A 13,864-nucleotide genomic window follows, 5' to 3' on the forward strand; every position below is an offset into this window, starting at 1 on the left:
TCACCACTAGAACAGGGACAGTCCTGAGAATCCATTTCTCCTGGGCTCGATCTCTCCAGCAGCTAAGACGACGTTCGGGTGATCGGTTAGCAGCTGAGCTCCGCAGTGCCGTCCGCGCCTCTTTTTATTTCCCGCCGGCACCGCGTGCAAAGCGGCCGGGCTCCGCCTCTGCCCGCGTCCCGTGCGCACGGCGCTCTCTCTGCGGCTCCGCCCCCCGCCAACAAACCGGCTGGTCGGGCGCTCGCCTGCGTGGCGGAGCGATGCGGGATGATCAGTGGGCTGGCGGGCGCGGACACGCCTCGCTTTGCGCACCGGAGGGTTCTCACGGCCGTGTGCAGCCCAGGTGGGAGGGGTGCGGCCATCCTCCAAAGCGGTGGGTGCTTGCAGAGAGCGGCTTGGGGGGGTTGTCTTGGTGATGCGTGCAAAAGTTTCCCGGCATCAAAATGCCTCCCCCCACATAATTTGGATTTACTTTGGCGGGGGGGGGGTGTTAAAAAGCTGTTGTCACCGTGGTCTCTTCCAGAAGACCTTTCAATTGAGCATCCATCGTGATTTGTTTACCCAAAGTTTGGAGGACATCCAGTGCTTCCAGATTGTCAGCAAATGCAAAGTGTGCAATTGGACAATCTTGCGCAACAGACATACCCCCATTTCCCAGCCCCGCCGACTGTTAGCATAAAGAAAGTGATGGCAAAGTGCGCAGGAAAGGGAGGTGGGGACGTTTGCTTGATGCAACGTCGTCTAAACACATTGCAAATAAATCATAGTTAATGCTCAATAAACAGGCAGGGAAGTCCCTGATGTTGTGCCAAGCAATTGTTATTTTGCACTCTCCTTTTCATCCTCAAATTGTTCTTTTGACATGTAAGGGGGAGCAGGTAGGTTGTGCAACAGTGCCAGGTCATCTTTAATTGCACACCCTGAATTTGACTGTACTTTATTGAATCCCACCTGGAAATAGCTCCGCCTGAAAGCAGCCCAGATGCAGAAAAGCATTTTTTCCTCTTTCCTGAGCCACTTATCAATTTGTGGTACAAATTGTACCATGTTGGACCACCACAGTGTCAAAGTTCTTGCCAGCTTGTCCAGAGCATTGTGTGGCTGCCAAGAACTTTGCATATTGAACATCCTTCAGCCAGCTTAGTTCTACCTCATTCCCACAGTGTTGTGACTACAACCCTTTGGGTGGGGGGTGCTGGTGGAATGGTTTCCTGACTCACCCCTCTCTAACAAATGTTCACAAGCCCACAAATTGGGGTTAAACTGTTGAATGAACTGCTGGAGGATTCTTGCATATGAAAGATGAAATATAAAATAGATTCTTTGCTCAGCCATGAAGTTCACTGGGCAGTCTCAGGCCACTTACTATCTCTCATCCTAACCCACCTTACAGGGTTGTTGTAAGGATAACACTAGGAGTGGAAGGAACCTTGTATCTGCACCTGAGTTTTTTGGAAGAAAGTCAGAATAAAAATCTGTTAAATAAATCGTAATCTAATTTAATAATTGAAATTTACCCAACAGCTTGTTTTTAATGAATTGTACAGAACAAATGGAGTTGTCCCTATGCCCATTTTACAGATGCAGACCTCAAGGCAAGGAGAGGCAACATAGTGATTTCATGCCTAGGCCTGTTAGTGCTTGCAATTTTTCAATTTAAAGTAAAGCCTTTGTGCTCAACATACTTTAAAACTAGGTCAGAGAGAGAGAGCTAAGTATAGAAGTAGAAGCCTTTACCACTTGCTCTAATTTGGACATAGTGCTTTAAACAACTTGTCTTCCCAAGCCACAGAGCAAATGAGTGGTCAAACCGGCACCTGTGATGTGTATTTTCTATTTCCCTAGCTGTTGCCTCCAGACCACTGTGCCTTGTAAAACCTAAATTAGGCGGAGTGCACGCCTTTCACTTTGTGGTGGCTCAGCTGGCAGGCTGTGGGTAAGACATCTGCATTTATTGCCAATCCCTGAAAATTTCAGATTAGCACTTGCACGCCTTATAATTTAGCACCTAGTGGGCAAGGAGATGTGAAACTCTTTTGCAAGCTGGAAGAATGATGAAAGTGCTTTTGTTTTCCTTACCCATGCAGGCCACCAAACGAAAAGAAAAATGAAGATGGGAGAAACTCCTTCACAGAAACTACAGGTTCAAGGCTACCATATGCCGTAGTCAGACTCAAAATGCTGTAGCAGGAGTCTCAGGCAAGAGAAGAAGAGTTTGGATTTGATATCCCACTTTATAACTACCAGAAGGAGTCTCAAAGCGGCTAACATTCTCCTTTCCCTTCCTCCCGCACAACAAACACTCTGTGAGGTGAGTGGGGCTGAGAGACTTCAGAGAAGTGTGACTAGCCCAAGGTCACCCAGCAGTTGCATGTGGAGGAGCGGAGACGCGAACCCGGTTCCCCAGATTACGAGACTACTGCTCTTAATCACTACACCAGAGGCGGGAAATGCTTTCCAGCTCTGTTACTTGAGCATCCTTCCCCTACCTGGCACCTTCCAGATGTTTTGCACTACAACTCCCTTCAGGCCTAGCTAACATGACAAATGGCTGGGGATGATGGGAGTTGCAGGCCCCAGGTTCCCCCTGCTGAGGCTAATCAAAAGCATCTAGTGGACTCCATGCTGGACAAGGCTGAGGCAAGGCTTTACGGTAGCTGAGTTTCCAGTTTCTTATCTGCTAGGGAGGGTGCCTCACAAAAAACATACAACACCTCCACCCAATGTACAATGGGAATACATACTCCTTATCCCTAGGTTGGATGCCCCAGAAGATTAGATATTGTTGACTTCATCAGTGTGCTCTGGAAACTATCAGATTAGATATTGAAAACAATAGTCTATGGGTGGGGCTGTGTTCCATTCCTGTACCCTTCATCGGCTGATGCTCTCCAGAAGTTGCAGGACTACAGTTCCCATCAGCCCCAGCCATCATAGAGCGCTGGCTGGGGCTAATGGGAATTTCAGTCTAGTAACATCTGAAAGGTGCCAGCTTGGCCAATGCTTCATTACCATGTAGAAGATGAACGTGAGACAAGTCAGGCTTAGATGCTGGTTGCTTCTGCACAGCAGGCTATTGTGGGCTTAGTGCTGTGCATGTGTGAAAGTTTGGTGCCACATTCACACAAGACATTATCCTCAAATGACATCCTGTATCACCCCACCATGATTTAATCCAGATTTACTATTTCTGCAGAACACTGCATACATTGTTAAGGGAAATTTTCTGTGAGATATTTCTCATATTATGAATAGCCAGTTTCCATGAATTAATCTGATCTCATGCCTACCTATATATATTATCTCTACAAACTAATAAACAAGCAGGCATCATTGGCACATCCTCACTCCAATATCACCAATAAATTATTTTCTGATTGATGTTCCGATTTATATAACCAATCCCAGTTGCTGACTCATCTAGCCTGGATATTGCCAGAAAAGGCAACACTGTTATGTAGGGCAATTAGCTTGTGGTAATTCAGTTTTTTTAACAGGGATGGATGAAACTCTAAATTTCTCACTTTCCCAGCCTTAAGTTATGTTTTCTGCATTTCTGCATAAGTTTGCATTTGTTAAAACTCTTCATGAAAATAAACCAGCATCTTGGTACACATTGTTCTTAATATGAACATTTTTAATGCAATTTTGACTATTGCACAAATTTATGTGAGGAATTCTTTTTCTAATACATTTTTGTGTTATTTCCACCACCATATGCATTTATATGCACACTTCTCCCTGATGTATACACCTTTATATACATTTTTGGGGGGATGCAAACTGGCTTCCCTTTCTCCCCCATTTCCCTTTCTCCTACTCTCCCATCCTTTCTTTCTGACACCTCTTCTCACTCTCTTTCTAACACATCTCCCTCTCTCCCTCATCTTTTCCACTCCATGAGCTGCCAGAAGAGGGACAGATACCTCTTGCCAGGCCTGATTGCTTGCAGGGTGCTTCCCTTTTCTTTCTGCTTCAGCCAATCTGTCTTGGCTTTTCTCCATTTTCCCATGCCCTCCTTCTCTCCCTCCAGGCTCCCCGCTGCATGAAATTAGGCTGAAGACTGCATTTCCCACCCCAATTTATGACCAGATTATGTATGTGCGCATTGCTTTGAACATTTGAAATCACAAACATCAAGTATTCTCTTTTTATTCTAGGCCTCCTGATGCTTGGTTGTCACTTTGGGGAGCTAACTGGGATTTCATGACAGCTCGCTTCTAGCCCCACTGGATTGGACAGACAGCCCTTCCTGGGACCCAGAGACATGCTCCCTTGAAGCCTGGCTCCTAGTGGATCCAGACATGTGCTCAGAGTCAGCCTCAAACCAAGGATTTCTTAGCTCTTCATTTGAGTATCGACTGCAAACCTGCGTCACCTTAGGTGCTGAGTGCTGACAGGCCTGGAGCTAAAGCAGAATCCCTACAAAAGAAGAGGACAGTATTAGTATCCTTGAGGGAAATCTGAAGCCTATATAAGTAATTTAAAACCACAACCTTGAAAGGGGCAATTCCCAAAGCCCACGAGGACTGAGCATTCTCAGTAGTCCCAGACAGTCAAAGGGAAAAGAAAAAAGGAGAACTCTTTTATTTATTACATTTATAACCCATCTTCTTCAAATAAGATCCAAACCAACACCAGCAAGTAGCCCCCTGGCCAGATTATTACTACCTGCTTAGTGCTGTTTACATCTGTAAAAGCGAGATTTGAGCTTGCTCCAGAGGTGTCATTACGCCCCAAGGTGGTGTGTATGCATGTCTGTGTGTGCCTTCGACACAATAGCCAGCATGAACAGATCACAACTGTTGATTATATCAATGTCAAAACCACACTGGGGTGGGAGGAGTCCCACATTCATGGTGATTCTTGGTCATGATGCTCTTGGGGCAGCTGTATGCGATCCTCCTCTCATTATTTTTTGTGCCTGTGACAGTTTTGGGGCAGTCATACTATTGCACTTACATTCAGTGCATAATGCCCTGTAGCTTCCTGCTGACATGCCATAATTTCTTAATTATTCCATAATTTCAGTAGTTTTTTTCCTTTTTTTGTCCTGCTTTTTAGTGCTAGAGCCTGCCTGGATAGCAATAATATGTTCACAATGAGGAAGCAGAATGAATCTTCCATCAGTGGATGGTTATTGTGTCAGGAACCTGTTGCCAAAAAAACGCCAGCATGGAGGGACCTGCAAGCACCCAGTATTGCTCAGAGGAGACAGGAGTGAGTGGTGCAGGTACATCACGTCAGAGACTGACATCTGTGAGAGCCTAAGTGCCTCCACCCTTGAAATTAGGCATTTTGAAGAACTATGAAATTGGATATTTGGCACTCGAATATGCAGTTTCACTTAAAAAACAACAACTTGTCCCACCCCAAAACTTTAGGTGCCTATAGGTCTCCTATCGTCTCATAAGGCCAACAAACTGGGTTAGCTTTCCCTTTATTGAGCTCACACGAAGATGGTTTTGGTGGGGTGATGCCCTCTGGCTATAATTCTAGTAGGAATTGGTATGTCTTTGAATGTGCCGATGTGTGTTTGGGCCTGTCTGAAAGATGAAAGGAGTTTGTTTCCCTTTGATGTACATCGGTAACTTCTATAAATGTTAATAGAAGGTATAACATGATCATAAGACATGGGGGGGGGGGACCAACTGTTGTCTCCCTTCCAGCTTCTCTGAGTAATCTGGGAAGGAGGAACCTCAGAGCTAGGAAGGGCTTGAGTTGACAAAGTATACCTAGAATTTACCTTGCTTCATCTTGTGACCACCATGTTCCCACTAATCCCCTGGCACTTCTGTTCTTGGCAGGCACGGATTCTGACAGGACGACCATCATCCTCCAGATAAGATCTAACAGGTTAATATCCAACAACATGGGGAAAGTGCCCTTCCCCCGACTTCCCAGTTCAGTCTGGGAAATGCAAAATGAATACCAGCAAGTGCTTTTGAGTCAAAAATGTGTTGATACGAGTTGGAGGGGTAGGCTGTATGCCTGAGCCCCCTGCTAATTCATGTATCCAGCACGGATTCAATTTCTGGAATAGTCAGGCTAGCTTTCTGGTTAGGTAATGGTCTTCTAAGTACAGGCCATTAAGGTAACAAAGGAAGTAGCTCTGTGCTAGATACCAAATGGGTGGGCTGTAGGCTAGGAGCCAGAGCCATGCCTGATTTCTGTTGGAATCCAAGGCTGTGGCTATGAGAGAAGCCAGACCCTCTTGGGGTGTTACTGCAGTGAGCCACTCCATTGTAGGCTCAGGTGTAAATAAACCATATACTGTATCCTAAAGATGCCACAGTCTCCGCTGTCCCTCATTCCAAGGAAACTGAACCCTGGGCAAGCACCTGGAAGCCCTGAATCTTGCATGGCTTGGAGACTGGGGTGGCATGCAACAGTATTGCTATTATTTGGTAGCCTGGCACTACCACTGGACAAAGTGAAGCCACTCCCTCAGGCACAAGATGCTGAGGTGTGTCAGTGACATGGAGGACAGGGCTATGTGTGTCACTTGCTCTCTCCTACACTCCTTAAGCTAGCCTGCTGACCACTCCTGCTAGCTGCAGCAGTCTCGTGATTTTTCAAATAATTTCCTTAGAGACATTGCTGTCATTACTAGTAGGGTGAGTAAAAAGAAACCCATTAAACCTTCCTCTTGGCTGACGTTGGCCCTAAGCATCGTCAAGCCTTGGAGAAAGCTATTTAAGTTTTTGTTGCTTACTAATTTTCAGAATTAAAGGGAAGCTTTCAAGAAAGCCAGTGAAATGAATCTTCGTGATGCTAAGGAGATGCTTGTCTGGGCTTGTAACATCCAACCACTTCAGTGTTTCATATATATTGGCACCCGATTTACAAGATCTGCAGCAATCTCTTAATGCACTGACCATGAGAAAAGCTAGGTAAAGATTTTTAAAAAGGAATGGAATTGTCACAAAACATTTACCTAGGGATAGCTGTTTAATGTATCTGTTTTTGCCTCACTTTTCCCTTTAAACGGCTCTGGGTGTGTCAAGTTATCTCATTTTATCAGCACAACAACCCTCTGAGAAATGTTAAACTTGGAGAGATCAGTTTGACCTAGGTAACGTCTAGACCAGTGTTTCCCAACCGGTGTTCCGCGGCACACTAGTGTGCCGTGAGACATCGGCTGGTGTGCCGTGGGAGGAAGGCGGGCGAGTCGGGCGGTGAGAGGCGGCGGCGGCGGCGAGGATCCGCGTCGAGCCGGGGGCGGCTCCGCGGTGGTGGTGCCGAGCGGCGGGGCAGCGTGCGCAAAAGGGAGGATCGCGAGACAGCGGAGGAGGAGGAGGCCGGCATGTCCGGGCAGCAGCAGCAACAACAGCAGCAGCAACTCCCGCCGCCGCCCCCTCCTCCGCCCGCTATCGCCGCCACCACCACAACAGCCGCCGCCGCCTCAGCTGCCCTCGCTCTGCTGCCTCCTCCCACCCCGGCAAGGGGGAGGGAAAAAACTTTCGCTTTTGTGCGTCCCTCCCGGCGTGACGCTGCGCGCTGACGTCACGGGGCGGGGCTTTAATGGTGGTGTGCCGCGAGATTTTTTTCCGGCTAACAGGTGTGCCGTTGCCCAAAAACGTTTGGGAAACACTGGTCTAGACAACCTATTTATTGAGCAACAACCCCCATTTGTTTAAGGGGAGACATTGCTGTGCCAAGCAATTGTTGTCCAACACTTTCCAGTGCATTTTCCTAAGAACGTAAGAATCTGCTGGATCAGACCAATGGTTCGTATAGTCCAGCATAGTGTTACTCACAGTGTCCAACCAGATGCCTGTGGGAAATTAGAAAGCAGGTGCTTCCCACAACTAGTATCCAGAACCATTTCAACCTCTGTGGAAGCAGAGCATAGCCATATCCTCCATTTGTCCAATCCTCCTGGCCAAGTTGATGGCCATCACTGCCTCCTGCAGGCACAAGTTCCGTAGTTTAGCTATTCACAGTTCCTATCACATTCCTTACTGTAAGACATTCATGGTTTTCTTTTTGGTTGGGGTGGGGGGGAGCAGTGTTAGGGCTGGAATTTCACAGACATTTTCTGAGAAGTCTTCTTTTTCACACATCCTAGAAAAAAGGACACGGGTGGCGCTGTGGGTTAAATCAGAGCCGAGGACTTGCCGATCAAAAGGTCGGTGGTTCAAATCCCCGTGATGGGGTGAGCTCCCGTTGCTTGGTCCCTGCTCCTGCCAACCTAGCAGTTCGAAAACACGTCAAAGTGCAAGTAGATAAATAGGTACCGCTCTGGTGGGAAGGTAAACGGCTTTTCCGTGCGCTGCTCTGGTTCGCCAGAAGTGGCTTAGTCATGCTGCCCACATGACCCGGAAGCTGTACGCCGGCTCCCTCGGCCAATAAAGCGAGATGAGCACTGCAACCCCAGAGTCGGCCATGACTGGACCTAATGGTCAGGGGCCCCTTTACCTTTACCTAGAAAAAGAAGGCCACCTTGAACAATTTTAAGAACATAAGAAGAGCTCTGCTGCATCGGGTCAATGGCCCATCTAGTCCACCCTCCTCACAGTGGCCAAGCAGATGCCTGTTGGAAACCCTCAAGCTTCTTGATGCCTGCTGCAACAACCTTTTGCTTACCTGTGTTTCTCGGCAACAGGCATTCAGGGGCATGCCACCATCATTTTCTTCTAATAATGAGCGTGGTGTTTTTTTTAATGCATTAATCTTTCTTAAGCTTCTTGAGATTGGTTCTCTTTTTGTCATGCCATTGAACGCTTGCTATTTTCTGTGTGCATCGTAATATTCTCTGCCACCATCCATCCATCCCTGCAGTGGCCACTATTCCGTGCCTCTCCCCCACAGTGCTAGATCTGGGGAATTGCAATGGATGCAAAATGGTAGCCCTGCTGCTAAAAGAGTTGCAGCTGTAGTAAAAAAAACCAGCCACCCCCAAACCAGTAAACTGTTGTCACTGCTAATGGTGAGTCCTGTCCTTGAGAAACTATTGGAGATTATCCTACTCTCAAGAGAAGTTCCGTGAAATGGTCCCCACCCACCACACCATTTCCCTGCCCACAAACTGGGAAGAACAGCACGGCTCACTTATTTGGACAACCACAGCACCATGCGAATTGCCAGGAGATGGGCAGAAAAAATATTTTTGGGGTGAGCCAGATCAGGCCCCCAAACTGGAGGTTAGCTATCTCTAGAATGGAGATTTTTCAAGAAGTCATTTATGCATTTATGCACAGGCAATAATTCAAAGGCAAAGACAGAGAGCTTGTGCTGGATGCAAACAAGATGAAAAAGCAATGTTGTGATCTGAGAAGAGGCCACCTCATACAAGTGTGAGACGTGAGTGAGGTACATTGGTAGCAGAGTATCAGGAAGATATTTATTTTTCGGTTTCTGTGAGTTTTGGCACTGTTTTACAATTTTATAGTATCACATTTCCTTCCATAGATTTCATTTATCTCACATTGTGTGTTTCAAATCTGAAAAACAAAACTCCCAGTTGCTACGTCTTGGGCTCATCTTTTTGCTATGCTGATGTCTGAGAAGCCTGTAGTAGTTTCTCAACTCAAGAAACTTGCCAATGTTTTTATGTGTGGACTGGCATTGTGCCCAGGCACTCTGTTACATAAGACTTCCCTCAATCACGTGAAGAGAAGTCACAGTTACGGCTTGTCAGACCAAACTTGCATCTACCCACAACAAAATGACACCACCAAACAGCATTATTAAAAGATATGAGGTGCCAAAATCAAGGTAGTTTGTGTTTATTTTTATTTTTTAAAATTCCCATCCACCTTTATGTCAATATTGGCATCCTGATATTCTTAATTAGGCCAGGGGACTGAAGCTGAACCTATTACTCTGTTTCCGCTCACCCCATCTCCCCAACTTCTCTCTGAATGCTTCATTTGAGACCATACAATTGAAATTCTGAACAGTGAAGGTACTGTTGATTCAAATCTTGCAGTACAATGCTGCACAGATTTTATTATTCTTGTCATGTGTTAAGCAAAACACAGCTCTCCCCTCATAACTCTTTCTGAATGAGGTTTTTTCTTTTCTGAAAGCCACTTCATCTTATGTCTTTCCAGTTCTCCAAATAACAAACTGTTGAATCCTGTGCATGTTTACTCAGCAGTTGATCTGACTGAGTTTGTAGGTGTAGAGTTTGCAGACAGGCCCAACAAAGCTCTAGCTACAAGTTTTTCTCCTTGAACATCTGCTGAAGTTAATGGGACGACACATGGTGCATTATCTAACAGGCATAACACTTTGCAGGGTTGTGTTCAATCAATCTTTGATTCCACCCCACCCACCCACCATGTCTCAGATCGTAAAGCATTCTTGGATTTGAGAGAATGGGATTCCTACTACCTAGTGCCCAAACAAGTCACTTACCAGTTACAGCTCTGACTTCAGGACCAATGCAACATAGTGACCAATGCAACATTTGTAAGTTTCTTTACATATTTTGTGTTTTAGTTAGTATTATTTGAACTCCATTTAACACTGAACAATTTGTTTGTTAACTGGATTGATTTTCCCTACAAAAACAATCAAGAAATATAACACAGTAAGTTGGAATACTTCCTCCCCGCAGTGTGTTTCAAAATACATGTCTAATGTAACAGTTTTGCATCGTTAAGAATTTGTATCTTGAATAAATGTTTTCTCTAAAAGTATAAATCATTTTCCCCATCTGTGGCCATATATATAAGGAGCTTGTGTTTCATGAGTAACTATACAATTTATGGTAATGTTTATTAGAAACTGGAAAAAAGGGTTTTCTGGCAAATGAGCTGTGACCAATCTAACATGATCATTGTAATATGTGTCAATTTGTTGACAGACATGCACTAATAAATGCCTCCAAAGCAAGGTCCTGAGCATATTACACTTTACTATGCATTCATAAGTTGCAGGTTGGCATTAAGTCCATGCAGGAGGTTGTAATGCCCATGGGAATTTTTACTTAACTGTGGCAACACCCTAATGATTTATCATTTGCAGGGAATACAAATGTCACAGAAGTCCTGCTTTAAAAAAAAAAATGATTTCGATGCAGGACAGAAAACAACATGGCATCAGCAATTTAGCCGAAAGAAATATGAGAATAAGTGATGTATAAGAACAAAGATGAAATTTGGATTAATATTATGTCAAATTCAAATATCTAAGTATAAAAATATCTAAAGTTGGAGACATAATATTTGAAAACTATAAAACAAGAGTTGAAACAAGGGGATAAATTGCTGCTTATAATTTTATAATTGGGAACGCAGGAAAGGGAGATGTGAGGAAGTCCGAAAGGTTATGGAAATATGGTTTTATGACACTTGATTATGTTGTATTTTATCTATTCTGTGTTAATCTTTTTGCTTTTTTCTTTTTTTCTTTGTTTGTTTTATCTGGGTGATGGTATTTTATGTGTTTGGTGATTTATTGTTTAAAACCTTTAATAAATATCTTTAAAAAAAAATAAAAATAAAAAATATGATTTCATACTAAAGAATAAAATATTGCATCACCTGGCCAAGAAATTTTATTTTATGTTTCCCAGTCTCAAACTCAACAATAATGAAGTTGCCAACTTACAACTGAACTTCAGTGGTTGCTTCTGCACTTTCTTTCAAGATAATCAAATTTCCCATAGGGACATTATTCCCTGTGTCTATGGTCTTTACTTTAAATTATACAGTGATACCTCTGGTTACGTACTTAATTTGTTCCAGAGGTCCGTTCTTAATCTGAAACTGTTCTTAACCTGAAGCACCACTTTAGCTAATGGGGCCTCCCGCTGCCGCCGCGCCACCGGAGCACGATTTCTGTTCTCATCCTGAAGCAAAGTTCTTAACCTGAAGCACTATTTCTGGGTTAGTGGAGTCTGTAACCTGAAGCGTATGTAACCTGAAGCGTATGTAACCCGAGGTACCACTATATTAGAATTCATTTAAACTTTCTGTTCAAAACTGCCTTCAACCTTTTACAGGGTTGTACTGTTCTCACACACTTTTCCAGCTGTACCAGAGTTGAAGTTACTGATAATTAAACTAAGGAACACATCTAATTACTAAATATATGAACACATAATTATATAATATTTCTTCTGAAAGCAATAACATATGCCCATTGCCCTTGTCTGATTTGTCTTTCAGACTGTAAGCTTCTTGAGGGCAGACACCTGTCTCTTTCTGTGAAACTCTGTAATATGCCCTACATAGAGGCCTGGATAGCTTAGTTGGTTAGAGCATGGTTTTTATAACACCAAGGTTGCAGGTTTGATTCCCATATGAGACAGTTGCATATTCCTGCATTGCAGAAGATTGGACTAGATGATCCTCATAGAGTCCCTTCCAACTGCACTATTCTATGATGCTATGGTTGATGGCATAGTGCCAATAATTGGCTTTGGGGGCACACCTGTGAAAAAATCCACCAGGATGAGCAACTTAGGATGCAGCAGATCTCTGTTGGCAGATAATAAAACTTTGGAACTTAATAATATAGCATTTGTTAACTATATAGGAAAATGAAAAATAAGTCTATAGGTTGACATTTTATGAAAACATTGATAGGTGGGAGCAGCTGATCTGTCTAATGTCACAGAAATTGCTTAGAAGGGTACCTGCACATTTTGCTTTGTAACTTCTTTCCTAGGAAGACTAGAGACTTACTTTTAAAAAAAAAAATTGAAAGGTTAAGAGTCTGAGACCCCTGCTGGGGGTGCCAATGAAGGCATGCGAATGGCAACCTCTGGTATAATTGATTATGATTATACCCTCCTACTCCTGTCCAATGACTACCCATGATGTTATTGGGGCAGTTATGCATGATCATGCTTTCAATACTATTTCTGCCTGCAAACATTTCAAGGTGGTCATACTGTTTCATTTGCAATAAGCATGTAACTGCCTGCCTGCTGAAACCCTGTAACTTTTCACAGCACAAATGTTCCTGCTTCTGTTGCACTGTGGCTACAGGAGCGCTGCTTCTGATAGCAACAATGCATTAACATTGCAGAAGCATCACAGAACAACTAATAAGATGGAATGACGGGTGGGCGGTGCAATATAGATCCACTACTAATGCACTGCTTTTGTGTAAATGGCATGCTGCAGAATACAATCATTCTAGAGGTGCCCAAAGATGACGCAGTGCTCTCTTACAGAACTGTCCCCTGCACCATCTGGCGTTGGCAAGAGTGGAACATGAATGCTGCAGTAGACGGATGGCAGGTCCGATCAAGGGTGCGCAGTAGGAGCATTCCCCAGTGTTACGTCATATGATATGCATGCTCTCGGCATGCGTGTTCTGGATTTGCAACACGTCCCTTGACATCTGGGGGAAAGAATAGTTCTGTAAACCTGACCAAATAGATTCATTACAAAAAGCTGCATGTACGCAAAAACAGCTTTGAAGTTGCTTTTTCCCCAGACTACTGAGTGGTTTTAAAATATGTTATTTGTTTTTATAGGTTCGTTAGCTTCGTTTGAAAATCTATTTTGTAAGGGAAACAGAATGCTAGTAAAAATGCGAATAACATCAGTAAATTTCATTCTACGGAAGTAGGTAAGATGTGGTTAGTTGTTTAAGATATTGTGTCCTAATCCTGCCAGGGTGCCCTGAAGTGTATGGAGGGCTATCAGTCCTTTGCCTGAGTTAACTGTATAAAATTGCACTACCCTTCATTTATTTCAGAGGTTGCTAAAATGTGCTAATGTTTCTGGATTGCAACCAGTATTGGTGCACGTGGTGGGACAGAGCTGAGCTCCTGATATCACCATGACTGCTGTTTATATGGGTGGGGCAGGCTGCTGGGGTTTGGGGTCACATGGTTGCACTGGCACCAGCACTAGATTGGCAGAGGGGGGTCTCACTGGTGTAACTGTGTGGCCTC

At 44.3% G+C, this 13,864-nt stretch overlaps 1 long non-coding RNA gene across 3 annotated transcripts; it reads left to right on the plus strand.

The window, feature by feature from the left end:
- The first annotated feature begins 30 nt into the window (after nt 1–30).
- On the plus strand, nt 31–6,287 carry LOC308590722. Of its 3 annotated transcripts, XR_014009883.1 has the most exons (3): nt 31–1,936; nt 2,088–2,311; nt 4,161–6,287. It is a non-coding gene; the product is annotated as an uncharacterized lncRNA (long non-coding RNA). The 3 variants fall into 3 exon arrangements; XR_014009881.1 differs by having other exon boundaries at nt 31–2,311; XR_014009882.1 differs by having other exon boundaries at nt 31–2,311; nt 5,065–6,287.
- The last annotated feature ends 7,577 nt before the right edge of the window (nt 6,288–13,864 follow it).

The sequence above is a fragment of the Podarcis bocagei genome, assembly GCF_964188305.1.
Source record: "Podarcis bocagei genome assembly, chromosome: 7".
Taxonomy (NCBI): domain Eukaryota; kingdom Metazoa; phylum Chordata; class Lepidosauria; order Squamata; family Lacertidae; genus Podarcis; species Podarcis bocagei.